The 18,426-nt window shown below is 29.1% G+C and overlaps 1 pseudogene; it reads right to left on the bottom strand.

Annotated features, from left to right (window-relative positions):
- Positions 1–6,917: 6,917 nt before the first annotated feature.
- LOC113376055 lies at positions 6,918–7,607 on the bottom strand (annotated as a pseudogene).
- Between the last annotated feature and the right edge of the window lie 10,819 nt (positions 7,608–18,426).

Here is an 18,426-nt window from a genome sequence, read left to right as displayed (position 1 = left end):
TCATTTCTGTATGCAAAATCATAGCTAATTTTTTTGATCAACCTTTACCCGAAATTTAATAAAATTACTTTCAATCTCATTACAACTCTAATTTTAACATCAAATATGCTACAAAAATTAGTTGATTATTGTGATTGTGACAATTGTATTTAAAACCATAAGTGCCACCTGATGCTCTTTATTTTATTAACAACTTTGACCAATTGACCATAACTCATTTTCTTTATGTAATATTTGTGTATTTATGCCTGTATCTTTTTCCATGCATATCATATACCTAATATAAATTGGACACGAACAAACTACTTATTTTGCATATGAACTGTCATGTGTAGGATCCTTGTAAAATCATACATTCAGAAAGTCATGTGACATATTCTTCCTATGAAAAGTTTATGAAGAAGAAAATAAACTTGCATTTGAGATATGTGAAGTAACTTTAACAATGAATAGAATATCATTTTGTCAATAATTTACTCATTCAATTCGAAAGCAGACAGTGGGTAATAACTAGAGTTGAAGTGATGGGGAATTACGATATTGCAATTTTGCTTGAAATATATTAAGAATGTAGTTTTTTTCTAGTGACACAGTAGTAACGTGCGATTACTTTTTTCTTCACAAATGTCAACTAGTAGTGCATGACATCGGATCTTGAAGCGAATTGCTGGAACTTTGAGCACCGTAATTTAAAATTTTTAAAACCTTTCTTTTTTAATTTTGAGTTTTCTTAGAAATTTTGAAATCCATTCAAGTCGGCTGCTCTATCCGTCCGACATTTGATTCCACCATATAAATGAACTATGAAAATTAGTACTCATTATTAAAATTTGTATAAAATATCTAATAATTTGATTAGCATATGCTCAATGATCATTTTTTGCTACAAAATGGCGCTTTTGTCAACTTCTTTTTAACTTTTTATAAAACCTAATCAGCACGTATCTACCCATCAATGGGTATGAATGTTTCTTAAATCATTCAAATTGGTTAAAATTTGCTCTCGAAATAGTCGACGAAAAATTTCATTTAGATAAATAAAAATAATAATTTTCGATTTTTTCTTATTACTATAACTTTCCCTAGGAAATGTTAAAAATTAATTACAATTTTTCTATAGTAACTTGACACAATAAACACCTTAGTTTGTTAAGAATAAACAAGTGCAATCAACTAGAAAACATATTGGGAAGAACCCGATACTTTTATATTGGAATAGTACATGTCCAAACTCATTAAATCAATTTTCTCTATTTTTTATATTATATATATATATATATATATATATATATATATATTGGTATATATGTATTTATTACATAATTAAAACATGTTAATGTCAATCGCGTATAAAACTCGAAAGAAGCTTTCATGAGAAATTCATGTATAAACGTGACTTTTACAAAAAACCAAAATTCTTTGATATTTTTTAGTATAATCTTTTTAATAGTGTGAGGTTTTATGATGTGACAGTGTCACTACAAGAATAAATGGCTCCTGCTGAGAGCTGCGTGTTTTTATTTTCTTGTCAGTATACGCCCCATAAATAGAACGAGATTATATTTATATACTATTTCTTCAAATAATAAAGTTACTTACTTGCACACTTGAGTATACGCGTAGATTGAACTACATTTTTATGTGGATTTTTTCGAAAAGTACTTACTAATAGCTATATTTATATATATATATATATATATATATATATATATATATATCGTTATTTCACCGTTGATACATATGGGACATGTTATTTCAGCCAATACGTCGAATAAAAAATAAAACTGTAGTACAAAGTGAACTGCGATGTTTGTTACATTGGAGAGTTTTCAATATAATTATAAGAGAATAGGCCAGCATATCTATAATTTAAAAAAAATCCCAAAGAATTTAAAGTCATATTTTCTAAACAAATAGATAAATTCAAACCCACTTCGATTAAATACTGATCTTAGAAAATTTGCTAAATCATGTTTCGTTTTTCTAAATTCTTCTTGCGTTTACAAACGTAGTTTATCACCATTTCTATTTGACAAATATCCAATTCTTTTTATTTCCTTTTTTCTTTTTTATTATTCCTTTTTCTTTATTTTTATGTTTTGGGCACTTAATTAGAAATAATGTTCTAATTTTATAGCTTCTAGATCCTATTATATCTTGATAATATTTTATTCAAAAACAAAAATTTTTGTTAATTTTTATAGTTAGAAGTTTTTCGCCGGGTGTATTTTATTTATTTATTTTGATTTTTAGTTATTATATTCTATTCAATTATTTTTTATAGAGTTACTATATTTTAGCAGAAAGATGACACCCATTATGATGTGACAAAACTAGTATTTTAACATATTAAATTTGATATTCAAAACATATTTAATTTGGGTACTTATATTTTATTCAACGTGTTGGTTATTTATATATATATATATATATATATATATATATATCTGTGTGTGAAATTTTCATAAATAAATTAATTAATGCTCGCTGGCAAGATAAATATCATTTCATTATATGAATATAATTAGATTTCTGAGTAGAAGAGATCTTTCGTTTGCCCATTAAATAAGGAAATTGTGGTCGAAATTACTTCTAAGCGTCTGAAATTTGACTGAATGGTGACTAATTAAAAAATATATTTGAAAATATACATATTTATCAAAGTGTTTCAGCAAGACATTAAGGGCCAATTAGGACGCTTTTAACATTTTAATCGCATGGATTTGTTTAAATTGTGATTTATTTTCATATTAAATGATATTTCTGACATAATTGTAATGCGATATTTATTTTAGTGGTGTGAATATTATATTAATGTATTAATTTCGTACGTTTTTAATTATAATGATCGCATTTTAGAAGTACCAAAGTTACATTGGGGTTTGTTTTAGTAGGGAAACGTAGTAGAGAAAAATTCGCTGGGTTATAAAATTGATTGAAAATTGGACATATTCCTAAAAAAATACCTAAACTTATAAAATTTTCAATAAAAATTTAATTAACAGCAATTAGTATATAATCATGCCTAATACTATGTGCATAGCCGAATATGGTTATGCATTATCTAAGAAATACATGACTCTTCTTCAGAAAATATTTTATTTATTCGATGATTTTGGGTTACATATAATATCTAACAAAATATTTAATCTTGATTCCCTAATATATTAACTATGTTATTAATATATGTATTGCAAAAAAATTACAGTATCATAATGTCCCGTCGTTTTAACTCGAATTATTACCCACATTTTGCTTTAGTATTGCATCAGTAAATTATGGACAAAATGATGTTCCATTCATTCTCAGTTTCTTTACATATCTCAAATGCGAGTTTATTTCCTTTTCCATATACTGTCCAAGGCTTATTTTTCTCTTCATAAATTTTTAATTATATATAGTATGTACATTAGGGTGGTCCTTAATATGAACATTTTCGAATTTTCTTGCTCCAGGGGTTCAAATGGTTCCAAATTTATAAAAAATAATTTTCTGAAAGTTTTAGTTCTTAATATTGTCTTTTAGATAGAGCGCAATTCAATCAAAGTTTTATATGGAAAATGCATAAAAAAATTTTCAAAATGTTCAATATTCAAAATGTTATAAATGAATATTTTAAAAATGTTTTTAGATATAAATTAGCGAACAAATGAATAAGTTTTATTCAAAATTTGTTGCTAAGTTATACCTAAAAAATAGTTTTTTAATTTTCAAATTTTTTTCTATGCTGTTTCCATACAAAGTTTGATTGAATTGCGTACTATCTAAAAGTTAATATTAACAGCTAAAACTTTCAGAGAATTGTTTTTTATCAATTTGGAACCATTTGAGCACTTGGGAGCAAGGAAATTCGAAAATGTCCATATTAAGGACCACCCTAATGTACATATGCTTGAATCCTTATTTTTCATAAATCAACTATGCTCATTAAAAACCCCTGCTTCTTAACTACCCAGTTGAATCTTTGCCCAAAGTACGTGATCGTAAATAAATACAAGTGCCTTTCAGAATTTCGGGAATATCGGCAAATTAACAAAATAGCTTTCGAAAGTTGGGCTCGCCATCTGTGAAAGTTTCAGAGTGTTAGTACGATTGTAAATTGTGTCGAGCGGTTGACGGTTCAGAACAGCGTCAGTTTTGCATCGAATGCCCGCGCTGGCGCCCTTCGCTTGATCGATCCGCGGCAGAATGTTGCGCAGGCGACTGTTGGAGCAGAAGGAGCTAGAGGGCTGCAGTCTGCAGCAGCAGCAAGATGCCATCGCAGGCCGGAAGGCGCTGCGCCGAAGAAGGGGATGGACCGTGGTCATCGGACCCGAAGTCCGGTACGGTAACGTCTACGACACGCTAACCATTTACTACGTCCTACGATCCTTAGTAATTATCCTGTTGTCTTATTACACTGTAAACAGCTGCTGCCCGATGTCCTAGGTATTGGACGTCCGAGATTCTATACGGTTGAGGGTACACGAGACATATGTGGTATATTGATTAAAGTGACCAAATTGGATTAAAGCTCCCTACGTTCATTAATTATTACAACTGCTCTATCGTTGTTGACGAGCGTATTTTTATTCAGAGTAAATTGAATAGGACTTGTTGATAGTATAGAAGGAGTGATCAGAAACTAGATCAACTTATTTTATTTATTTAACATGTTTTTTAAGTAAAACTTCTTTAGGCGCCACTAGGGAGTAACTCAGCGTAAATGCGGCGTAAATGCGGCATAAGTGGCAGCTTATTGTATGGACAAAGTTAGGATTTAGTTCCTAATAACCAGTAGAGCTTCTTTAAATTTTATCTAACATGATGGAATGTAACCCTATGTTATGTATATTATGTACATTTTTACTTACACATATACACATTTTAGCATACGCATACACATATATGGACATTTTACACACCAATCCATGCACTTACATGTAAACTTATACATATATACTAATAACACCAACAAGTTCTGTTTATCATTTTTTTGGACAATTTTATTTTATTCTTTTGAACAGCATTCAGAACTCACAAGTTCTACAAGCTGTTGGGCTAATTTGACTTAATTTAACTTGTCGGTTTTACAAATGGCAACTCAAATTGTTTCATCTTTGTGAATATTTTATTATCACAATTTTCATAATATTTTATTGATGCAGCAATGCCTGATGAAGGTTACTTTTACTTAGAAACAAATTTTACTTGTTATCTTTGTTTCCAAGTGAAAACCGATGTCACTACTGCCTGACATCAACCTTTTTGAAGCGGGATCGAACTCGGGACTTTTGCTTAAAGAGAGTATTAAAAAAGTTTACGTTCGAGCACTGTTTGTTGACTACCATAGTTCAATATATAGTTTTTTAAGTTTTTAAAATCTGCACAATACGATTTGATCTTAGATCTTGTTTCGGACAGATCAGATTGATTATTTTTAAGTATTTCTGGGGATTCAATTAAAACATTTTACTCTCTTATGAGAGAAGAGAACACTAATTCGCTGTCGTTTGCTTAGATTATTATCTCGCATTTCTGTAAAAATTTTGTTGCTTTCTTGTACACCATTACTTTCTGAGTGCGCAAAAAGTGGCTTAGGTTTTTTTTAAAAAAAAAGCACTTTGACACTATTAAGATTATTGCTTATAGAGTGTCCACATTATTGAAAATTATTCTAGAATAGTTATGTTTTAACGAAGGCAAAGTACAGAAGGTATAGAGTGACCATACAATTTATAAATATAAATATATCCATAAACACAATTTTTTCCGTGATATCGCATTGCCGAAATATTTTATTTATCTAACGATAAAATAACCTTTACTCTTTCTATATTATATTTAAAAAAAAACACAAAATCCATGTATTTCTTACTCACTTAATCACCATTTTTTAATATTATAACTTTATGTAATTCTTTTAATAAATAAATGACATTTGCATAATTTTCTCAAAATAACGTTATTTTATATGTTCAAAAATTGAATGTAAATATCCTGTAAACAGTAAATTCCAGGCGCAAGTTATTACATAGTTTGTGCCAGTTCTATGTTCGATATCGAAAACTTCTATAATTTATAATTGGCTTTATCGTTCACTTATAGAATGATAATTATTGCAGCTAAACACACTAAGCATAAAAACTGTGTGTTTGCATATAAGTATAGAAGTTCTGTATTATTTCTGGTAATCGTAAAACTTTCGATAGTTTTGTGTTCTAAACAGTTTTTTTCCTAGAACTACTTATAAATTTTTGTTTAGAACGATTTTAACTGAAACCACATTCCCATATATTCCTGAAAATTGCAAAGTTTGACGCGCGCATTGTAAGAAATACCTTTGTGCTGGTTTGAATATAAAGTTGGTCTCGTACTGCACTCAAGAGATTTTGAAGGATTGGCATACGGTTTATCCACTGGATCGATATGATAGCTTTTATGTACTAGAACTTTATGCACTACTAAAACCTGGAATGATATTAATTTAATACCTAGCAAAATTTGCATTCCAAAAGGTTATTGAACATATCACGTCAAACAAATGTGGGTTTTATATTCAATTCAGATATGAATTCTGTCCTAAACTTTCTACGACTTTAGCACCACCAAAACTAGGATTGCAGATTGCATTCTTTAGTTTATATTCAAGTTTAATCGTACAATTTTGCGTAGTGATAATAAATTCCATCACTATAAACTGCAAGTTCAATAAACAAATAACTACTGCTATATATTAGGGGGACCGGAAAGTAATGTCGTTTTCTTACGCTAAACAACAAACACATACATTTTTAAGGAGTCTTTATTTTTAATCAATGATGTATTCCCCATCATTGTCAATAACCTTTTGCCATCCAGTGAGTAAATTTTCAATCCCTGATCGATAAAAATTAATTGGTTTTTCGGCAAAATATCTAGAGATGGCATTTTGGATATCATCCAAATTCGCAAATGTTTTGCCACTTAAAAAGTGTTGCAGCCCTCGGAATAAGTGGAAATCCGATGGTGCAACATCGGGCGAATATGGTGGATGAGGTAAAACGCTTCTGTGTTGTGTCGTTGAAGCAATAATTTGCATGTGATTGATCGGTTAGCCTTATTCTGTTCGGACAGATTATGCGGGACCCAAACACCTGCTCTGCTTACTTTCCCAATCTGCTTCAAATGTTCTTGGATGGTCGACCAAGGTTGTTTGAGACTGTTTGACAATTCCTCGATCATCTGACACGGATTTGCTTCCACTTCCGCCCTTAACACGTCGTTGTCTAACGCTGATGGTCTTCCTGATCGATACGAGTCGGAAAGATCAAAATTACCCGATTTGAACTTGGAAAACCACCTTTGGCATTTACGAATGTCCAGTGCATTTGGATAAACATCGCAAATGTTTTTGGTAGCAACTGTTGCGTTATTTCCCTTGCGAAACTCAAAGAGCATGCAATGCCGGATGTGTACCTCTTCTGGTATTTGGCTGCCATTTTACCCAAAATTACAAAAAAAAAATTGTAATTCAAATGTCTATAAGTAAAGAAATCACTATGTCTCACAATGTCTTTGGTACGCCTCTGAACCAAACAATGAGCTGACAAATGACAATCAAGTATTGACATGCGCAGAAACGACATTACTTTCCGGTCCCCCTAATATAATACAAATCCAATGTCTTGTCTCAATATTTTAAATGACGCCTTTGGTAAATCAATGAATTTCACTAATATATCTTTAAAGTTATTAGAAATACAGCCTGAAAATAAGTGTGGCTCACTCTTCCTGATCAGGTTTATTAGATGGCAATCTGATGGTTGCCTTTTCTCTTTCTGATGAAATTTTTAGTTACTTGTAATTGTGATCTGATATATTACAACTATGGTCTTTAACGTTTGAAAATACAATTACATTCATAAAAAATGTATGAAATAACAATTTGTATTGTTCATTTATTGGAAACCTGACAGTGCTTTACCATAAAAAATTGAAAATATTAATTAAACTAATGGCGATTTTCCAGTTATCAGAAACAATGCTTCTTTATTAGATTTTAATATAATAACGAAATCTTGAAATTATCCTGTTTTTTATTGAAAAATGTTACATCATGTATATGTTTTGATAATATTTCCACGTCCTATTCAAACTATTTTGAGGTGCATTCGTAGCGTTGTGGTAAGAGCCTCTGCCTCGTTAGTTGCAAACACAAGATCCAAGTTCAAATTGAAAATTTAGACCCAAATATGTTTGCAGTGAAGCCTGCTTTAGACGCTTAAAAAAATCGACTTTTTGCAAAAATGTCTTTCAAAACTAGCAAAGAATATATTCCTAAAATTTCAGAAACAAATTCAAATTATTTTCGGAGTTACAAAAGAAATAGTGAGCAAGCATGCATACGAGCGGAACGAAAACTTCGAAGCGCGATATCTCGGCTTTTCATTTTCACGATTCTTTCTAATTGGCGGGAAAAATAGGAAAAAAACTAAGCATCCTATTGAAACGTGACAAAATTCATTATATTCAGGATTAAATTCTATTCAAGTTGAACCTGAAAATGACTTACAAAAAAGTTATAACTAACTCACTTTTTGAACAATCTGAAGTAAAATTTTGTATAAAAAACATGATTTTATTTTCAAGTTGCGAAAAATTGGTTCTTATTTTTTCTGGATTTTTTAGATTCAACTAGAATATATACTATGGGAAATATATATTTGTTTAGACTTTTTTGTTTCGAATGGAAATTGTGATCTGCATCTTTCCCGCTAAGTGGCACCGGCACGCTCGTGACGCATCGGAAAAATGCTTGTACCCGGCATATTATAACATATATTTTGATGAAAAAATTTGAAAAGAATTTTGAAATATAAACAATAAAATCTGAAAGTTCCGCTTCAATTAAATATTTATTTCCTTCCCTGAAATTTCATCAAAATAAGCCATTTTTGAAGCCTCTAAAGCAGGCTCTCTCCTTAAGGTAAAATCTTTTCGTCCCATTGCTGCCAATATGTCATGTCATTGGAAAAAAGACAACCATTGGGATGTTTTCTAGTAAACCTTCGCTATAGAAAATACATCAAAAATACAATCAAAACTTTTGCATTCTTCTACAACTTATAAGTTCTAGTTCAAAAGTAAGATAAATACTTAGGAAACATTCGTTGGGTTGATTTTGAATTAAATTGATGATCTATCGTAATTCACGAAGATGAACGCTAGGTATGCGCTTGACAGCAAAGAAATTAGCTAAAACAAATGTTTACTTAAGCATTGTGGGATGGTTCATTAGCAGATACGGTTATCGTGTTATTGAGCGACTATTTAATTACATCAATATTGGTTCGTTTGATGGAGTTTTTATCTTCAAATTTTAATTAGTTTTCTACAAATTGTAATTAACAGATTACTTTCATATTTATACAACTTTTGGCTGCGGAAAATTTTAGTTACTTATATTATAGTTTTCCTTTCTATATATAGAAAATCAACTTGACACACACATACACCCACACACACACACACACATATATATATATATATATATATATATATATATATATATATATATATATATATATATATATATATAGCGTCCTAGAACTCAACGTCAAACCAAAACGGGGTGACAGCATTGATCGTATCTCTCATGAAACATTTTTAAATAAAAATTTTTCCATGTCGTTTGAAAATTGAGAACTTTTAATTGCGGCCTAAAACTGTTCATTTGGATTCGCAATCGTTAATAACATTTTAGAACCACAGTCAAAAATAATGGCACAATTGCAACAAGTTTTCAAAAATCAACACTTTTTGTTGATCTGTAAATTAACAATTTTTATCAAGGCAAGTTTCATCAAAAGTTGATTCATTTAATCAGGATTGTAAACTAGTAAAATACTTGATTGTTTCATAATAAAAAAATAAAAAAAATCAAGCCTTTCATGCATTTTATTTCTTAAGTATGTTTATTATGGTGAACATAGTATACCAATATTTGATCGTAAAGTATAATATTTGATTAAGAACTTGATCAGTTTAATACCGAGCAGTAAGGAAATCTGATTTTCACTTGAAATTAAAGATCTCAAGCATGATACCAAGTGAAAATATTCTTTTAAAGCATTTTTACAAAAATATCCTAATATGAAAATATTAAGTATGCTAAAAATATATCAGAAGTAGGAGAGACAACTATGGGGTTTCCTACTAATAGCAAAGTTTTTTTTACAATTAAGACTTTTTGTTAAACTATGAATTTTAATTTTTCAGAAATGGTCGACTTTAAAAGGCTCTACTTTAAAATTAATGTACTAAAGTGTAAAATACTTGTATTGTACTGATTTTTTCATAATCATAAAAAACGGATAAAAAATAAAAAAAATTAAGCTGCTCTGCATACATTTTCTCTCTTAACTATATTAAGTATGTATGTATTATGGCAAATATACTAGTATTCCAATATTTGATCACAAAGTATAATATTTGGTAAGAACTTGGTTTAGCAATCACTGGTTTTCAGCTCGAAACCCACCTTGGCCAGCTTGATACCTAGCAGTAATTTAAGATTTTTACTTCAAATTGTAAGTCTCAAATATGATACCAAATAAAAATAGTATTTCGGGGAATTGATACAAAAATACGTAATACAAAAATATTGAGTATGCTAAATATATATCAGAAGTAGAAGAGACAACTACTTGATTTTCTAGGCAATGTCTACTAATATCCATATGTGGAATTAGACAAATGGTAATTCAAAGAGAAATAAGTAATATCACAAACAATATTTTAAAATACAATCAGATAAATAAATGTAATATGTTCGTATTGTACATCTTTCAAGGAAAACCTCAGGGTTACTGAGGTTCTGGGATTTTGATGGATCTTTGCAAATTAACTATGTAATTATGTTTTTATACTTTAACCGCTTCTCATTTGCCTATAATATGTTAAGGTGTTCGGTTTTACTATGAACTTTATCAAAATCCCAGAGGAGTAAACCTGAGGTTCTCCTTGTTAGTATTGTTATTTATTAGTGCATTGCATTTGGTAAATAAACTAAAAATTTACTACTATTAATTTATTAAGCGCTGTATTATTTCAGAATCATTATGTGGAAAATATAGTAATAATTTTACAAAATATAATTTCATTTATCATGAAATTTACTTCTACAAACTTGGAATTAACTTTTCTGCGTTTAGATACGCTAGACCTAAGGCTGATATTTTGAAATAATTATACGGTTTTAATTATTTTCCATGTACCTGTTTTTTTAATTTTTGTAAAAGTATCAGCATGATCTGGCATTTGTGAATTTTCAATTTCTAAGCATCCAACATATATTCGAGTTTTATGCTGATGTAGGGTTACTTAATGCAAAACACCGCCCGCGGTAAAATGGCGTGTGATTATTCAGTGGTCTGGTATTCAAATTCTCCCCAAAGCTTATTTTAAAAACCATTTATATAAGAATCATCTGTTTCATTTTCCATTATTCTACGCATGAGAAAAGTTCACGTGCGATTTAACTGGTAATATATTTTTATCAATTTAATTTTTAATTTGGTTTTCAACTAAAATGGTAATAGTAGAAATTTTATCAGTTAAAAATGTTTCTTTGCAACTTATGTAACAACATAGATAATAGATCGCTCTTTAATTCTTTTTATATTTTTTCAGTATTATATTTGTGTGAATATTTTCATGTTATTAGCAATTTTAATAAAAACGATGGCGATTCCTAACATATGATATTGTACGTAAATTTTTATTTTTTGATGTCATTTACTCCATTTACCCATTTACCCCATTAACTGGAATTGACGTGTATACTCGTCATGGATAATTTTATGTTTGAACTTAAATGATTTAAATTTAAATATGCCCAAATTGCGCTTTTTGAGGACAATGAGATTCTCAAATTTTAAAATATTTTGAATATTGTGAGGTCTCTATGTCTCAAACTTACAATTAGTGGTATTGAATAGGTTGTCATTTTACCTTAAAGCCAGCTGCATAACCTTTCCGATATGTGGTAAATAATTAACCTCAGCAATAAAAATTAAAATTTAGCTAGTTACATATGATTTTTAACTACTTTTTTCCAAAACAAAGTTTTTGAAAGTCGAGCTTTTATTTATTTATTATTTATTATTCAATACAATTTAGTCTATTTCCTATTCTAAAAATATATTTTGTTTAAGACTGCTCGTCAACGGTGATCAGCACAAAACACAAAACAGAATAAATCCAAACAAATTCCGATAATTTTTAAAAAATTTTGAATGTTTGTATCACTTCACAGGAAGAATTTGAATTAATCGTTCTGTATATATAATACGGTTCTAGTATATGCTCATGCAAATGAAAAGATAATAAAAAAATAATTTTGCTAAAATAAAACTATCTTTTTCCAATTCGATATCTCACCAGCGTAACTTACTCTGTGATTGACGAGTATACTCGTCATATATTGTTCCTGACGATAATGAAACAAAACTGTGCTTTTGTTGATATTTACTCGTGTTTTTCTCGATTTTTTTTTGTTATGATACTATGAGGTATTTTACTATTCTGCCAACTTTTAATGGAACTTACCAGCACACTTCAGTGCATCTTTTTTTAGATGGGCCTCTCAAAGTTGCCCTCTAAATTTTAAAATTATAGTAAAACAAAAAGTCTTAATTATTGAAAACATGGGGAAATTGTGTTATTATTTATAACTGTGGCCCTAGAAATGTTATTTAAAATTACGGATCTAATGAACAAAATTTAACAAAAATTAACTACAACAACCGAAAAACGGTCATAGTTTGACTAAAACTCTAGTTAGCATTTATAACTTCCAAACTATTATATATATTATATATATTATATGTATATATAATATATATATATATATATATACATATATATATATATATATACATTTTTAAGTATTTATTTTACTTAAAAAAATCTAACATCTATTGATATTTTTCATGAAGTAACATTTCAACTCATAAAGGGCTGAAAAAATCTAATATTAAAAATATCGTTATTGTGTTATTATTGTTAATATACTTAATTTTGTCGTCTGTTGTAATTATGAATGAAACATAAATACATAAAACAAATAATTTATTAGTAAATTTATTGTAAAAATGAACGCGTCTAAATACCAAATACCGAAGTTCGCGACGATAATAAGATATTACTAGAAATGTTCTCCCTTTTTTCCAAATTTAGCGGCAATGTCTGCTCCCCATAGATTTCCTTTGCCCAAAGGAAGTAAATTTTATTCAGTACAAAATCTGACTTCACCTTTTTCCATTTAACCCGCGTATCAATATTTGAATTCGAATGGCCGATAAAAGGATTTTTGTCCCAGTGGAATTGTGAAACAACGTTTCTTCTACCTGTCCCATGTAAATCTTGGACCGATAGCGAGAATAAAATTTACTCATAGATCGAGATTTAGTAAAGAATTTGAATGTACGGATATTTAATTTTATTTAAATATATATTAAATGGCAATCAGCATAATTAAATTCTATAAGCAATTGGGCTATAATTTTGATCCCGATTTCATGTGGAGGAACAAATGTAGCATAGTAGAAGAATTCCAGTGAGATATTTCTACTTTCTTGAATGAGATCTTAATATTACTATATTTATTTTGAACTTAATAATAAGTTCTATAAAATTTATTTTGTTACTTTGAGATTGTTTTAATATACTATATTAGGAGTACTAAAAAGCACAGTTCTATTCAGATAGCACAAAATTCGCCGTTCTTTTTTTAAATGATTCTTGCAATTATTTTAAGGTTAATAATTACACTGAACACAAACAGTTTGTTTCTCGAAAGACCAAATATAATAGTTATTATTAATAAGGCTATATCAAATCTCTAAATTAATTGAAATGATTGATTCAGTATATTATTTGTGCTTATTTGAAAGATATTTGCTGGCCTAGAGTGATGACGGAAAAAATTTTTTATTAACTTGGTATCTAGAGTTCTATTGATTTAGAATAGTCTGATATCGAGCAGTAGTGATATTCATTAAACTTATCTTTAAGAAAAAGAACCACTTTTTTACTTCAAATATGTAGGTAATAGAGTATATCAAAGCACCTTATAGAACACCTATTATTGCAATTTAAATAAATTAAGCAAAAAGTTTACTAGATCCAATAATTAAATTGCAATGATTTTGAAATATAAATATTTGATTCAACACTTGAAATCTTTTAATCAACTCTTTTATAATGCGTGAGATGTTTTTGGATCTCATCCAAATATAAAAATAAATTGCACGTTTATTTGCTGAATGCTTACTATATCGACTAAGTTTGGTTGGAAACTTAATAAAATTTGATAGAATAATTTTTGAATAAATAGTAGTAATTACATTATAAATTTTTGCTTGTATGATATGAGTATTATTACTACTAATTTACTGGGAAATCTATATTTTGTAAGTTTGTTTTTTATGATTTTATTCAAATTTTTAACTTTCCGTAGGGCATAGTAATCGCAAAAAAAATCGAAAATGGAAATTTTTATATATCTTTACGTTTTAGAGATTTCTGAATATTTTGGCATACCTTAGAAAAAATGGATGTATGTGTGTGTGTTCGGATACAAATTTTCGTCGACGATTTCGGGAACACGGATAAAGCGATTTGAATAATTCAGAAAACATTCGATTCGTATTGACAAGGAGACGTGCTGATTAATTTTTGGCGAAGGCGGGTCTAGCCGTTCCGAAGATATGAGGCAAAAACTGACAAAAACGGTAACTCAATTTTTAAGAGAACGGAGCGTCTGATTTAAATAATTCAAAAAAACATTTTACTTGTATTAACAAGATGAAGAACTGATCAAATTTTCATGAAGGTTTTGGAGATCTAGTAAAAAAAAGCAAAAAAAATACCATCTTGCGGACAAAAATGATCATTAGGCATATGCCTATCAAATAAATCATCCGATATTTTATAGAGATTTTAACAATAAGTATAAATTTTGTTCACATTCCTATGGATTTCGTACCAATGTTTATCCGTTACACGGCGGCGCGGCACTTACGCGCTTCGATATTTCGTCTCTATGCAGTTAAATCAGTACGATTGCTTTGAAAAAAAAGTTCAGAATTTCCAAAATATTTTAAAATAATTTTTTCTTCAAAAAGTATTTTTTCCATCATACCCAGACGGCCCAGTCAATGGATTGGCATCCGATTCAGACATACTATGTACTACCAAAAAATCATTATAACATAGGTGCAAATATTAAACAAAAAAGCTTGATATTATAATAAACTTTTCTTTTATAATCAATAATTTTTGCATTATTTTGTATACATACTAGTTACATACATTTGGTTTTGTATAACATTCTCTATTTTAACTAATTGACATACAAATCGTAGATGTCACATACTAAAACTTCAACTGGAAATGTTCCTCTATTTCACTAGTTTAAGTTTTAGAACGTCTTCTCTCGAATGCAAAACTTGTGTCTACATACAAACAGCCTTATCTTCATCCCACAATTTCACTATTCTGGTATTAAACGATTTAGAACAAGTTAAGTTTTACTTTGAAATTTTTAAGTTGATTAATAATAATAAAGTTGCATTTGGAATTTCAATTGATGAAAAACAAAAATTATTAATTCATTCGCCTTAATGTGTGTATGCATCTCCATGAGGCAACCTGTCTAGGGTCAAGTTCGTTCGGGTTCATCGGGCTGTGGATCACTTCATCATCCAGTTGAAAAGTTTTTCGGGTCAGGCAACCTCAGCTAGCTCTAGATTTTCGCCGTTCGCCATACGATGTTCAACATAGATGAATAAATTTAATTTGGTCATTTATATCCCTCTGATAAACGAATATTCTCCTACCCTTTCATCGTGGAAATGACAAATTTTCCGTGAGGTTTGTTTCAGCGCGTTCATTTATGAAAGGTGTAAATATTTACGGTTATCTATTCAGGAAGCAAAGTTAAATATAGGTGATATAAATATGCATACTTCATTTTTGTATAGTTTTTTTTAAATATTATTTGAACATCGATGAAAAATTAAGGGTTGTATAATATAAGCTGTTGTGAAGATTTTAGACTTAACTACGGTTTTTCTAGATGACAACCGAAAGAGTTATAATTTGAGTTTCAACGTCACCAAGTAAATAAATATTTTGATGCAAAATTACTCTTGATTCCATGATGAATAGGATTTAATTAGAGGTTAAGTGGTTCATAAATATTCTTGTCATAATATTTGAGTTCTTTGAATACTATACAGATGGCGCCAGAATTTACTTAATGACGTATGTTAATAACAAATATAAGAAACTTTCAATTGGCGTGCGCTCTATCTATATGTTTATATTAAGAGCTAATACTATTAGAGAATCGTTTTTTATTTATTTGGAAGCATTGGCGCCCTTGGGAGCAAAGAAATTCGAAAATATTATATATATATATATATATATATATATATAAATATGTGTATATATGTGTATATATGTATATATATATGTGTGTGTGTGTTTATACTAATTTTATTTAATATTTAATATAATAAAGATACTTCCCATAAATTAGAAAATTTAAAAAATATTACGAACTATTTCAACTATTTAAAGTAAGACCAAGTTTCCATGTGATAACAATAGAAAGTTCAGAGAAACAAACTAATAAAAAATTTGGATAAGGGAGACTGGGTACGGTTGTGCCTAAACTATACAGATTTTGAGATCTATATCAGATTTGAGAAAGGAGCAAGATGAATTATGTTTGTTCGAATAATTTTTCAATATTGCATTAAGTCAGTGCTCTACATCAACATGACATGTAGACCGCATTTCTTCGAAAGACAAAGGTGAGATTTTTTGTTTGATTACTTTTAATAATAACTATTACATGTTCGCGGATATATCACATCGTTCGTTAAAACTAGTCTTTTATTTTCATGTCATTTCAAACAATTAGGTGTTGTAGCCCAGTGGTAGATACTCTACCATTGTAACCACATGGTTTCATGTTAAAAACCTGATAAACGCTGTACTTTTGGTTAGGATTCTTTAAATTTGTTGACCTTATATCAAGTACTCCATTTCATTATTTTTTATATTCATTTTTCTTATAAATATGAATAAAAAATGTTTTTTGTTGAAAGTAGCCTTTCCAGACGTTGCTACGAAATACTTGAAGTCAAAAATCTTGATTTGTGATAAGCATTTAAAAATGTTCTAAAAATATGTATAACAAATTAAATTAAATAAAATAAAATAAATAAATAAAAAAAAATCACCATATGTTAAATCTAATAAAATGATTATTAAATAACCTTATAAAATATACAGGTTGTAATTCATATAGAAATTAAATAAAAAAACATGGGTAATGGTTATAAATAATATATTGATCTTTTCCATATCATCTACGATTTTTTAATTTAAATATACTCCATTATCGATATAGCGATTTAATCCTATAAATGCAATCCCAAGCTTGAAACGTCGCAGCATTTATTTTAACTAATTTTATGAAGTAGAGGCAAAACATTTTCTCTGCATGCAGTGAAAATATTTCAACAACTAAGCATTAATTCACGGCGCATTCTCGAGGATTTTATTTGGCACTTTTAATTAAAGTAAATATAACTGGCCTCTGTATAGGATTTTGCACAAGCTTTCATAATGCGGGTAATCGTTCTGAATAACCACCGTTCTATGTAAATTTTCCTAATAAGTCACTCGGATTACTCATCTTGTTTTATTGTAGTAGCGGATTGCAAAACATAACAGAGCCGGATTTTAGTTGTAAAAATCATATGAGAATAGTTATTTTTTATAAGATTAACTATAAAGAAATGTTTAATGATATAAGATATAATAATGAGCATGCCTATTGTTTTTGATTAGGATACAGTTTTGGACAGTATAATTGGCTTAACACAAACCAATAATTTTTCTTCTTATATATTATCATTATATTTTGGTTCTAAAAAGTTATCTTCTTTACTTAGCATCATACATAATTCTATATTAACCATATGAAAGTGAATTATCACTATAGCTTGATTTCAGGATGTTCAAGCGGGAATTAAACGTGAAAGCTCCTACGAAGCTCTTTCGCAAGGCGAAAGCTCTTGCCACTAAACCATGAGGACAAGCTTAAAATGCATATATGAATCGAACGTTTTCTGCACCATCTAAATCCCTTAAACGTAGCAGAAAAGTCTGTACAGTGATACATTTATTTTTTCATTGTATTGACTGACTGACTGAGAGCATTTAGCCACTTATATTTATTTTTATATCATATTCTAAGTCTCATCTTTATATCGATTCAATTTCTCTATTGCAGTTCAAATAAACTAAAGCCCTGTTAGAACGACGCTTGTTTTCTGGGCTGGATTACATGCTTGACGTGATTTTGTCATGGTAGATCCCATGATA

This window comes from Ctenocephalides felis, unplaced genomic scaffold (assembly GCF_003426905.1).
Source record: "Ctenocephalides felis isolate EL2017-DRISC unplaced genomic scaffold, ASM342690v1 CF-g0.4_SCAFFOLD_01886, whole genome shotgun sequence".
NCBI classification, from domain to species: domain Eukaryota; kingdom Metazoa; phylum Arthropoda; class Insecta; order Siphonaptera; family Pulicidae; genus Ctenocephalides; species Ctenocephalides felis.
The sequence above is the reverse complement of the archived record's forward strand: the minus strand, read 5'-3'. Positions and strand labels throughout refer to the sequence as shown.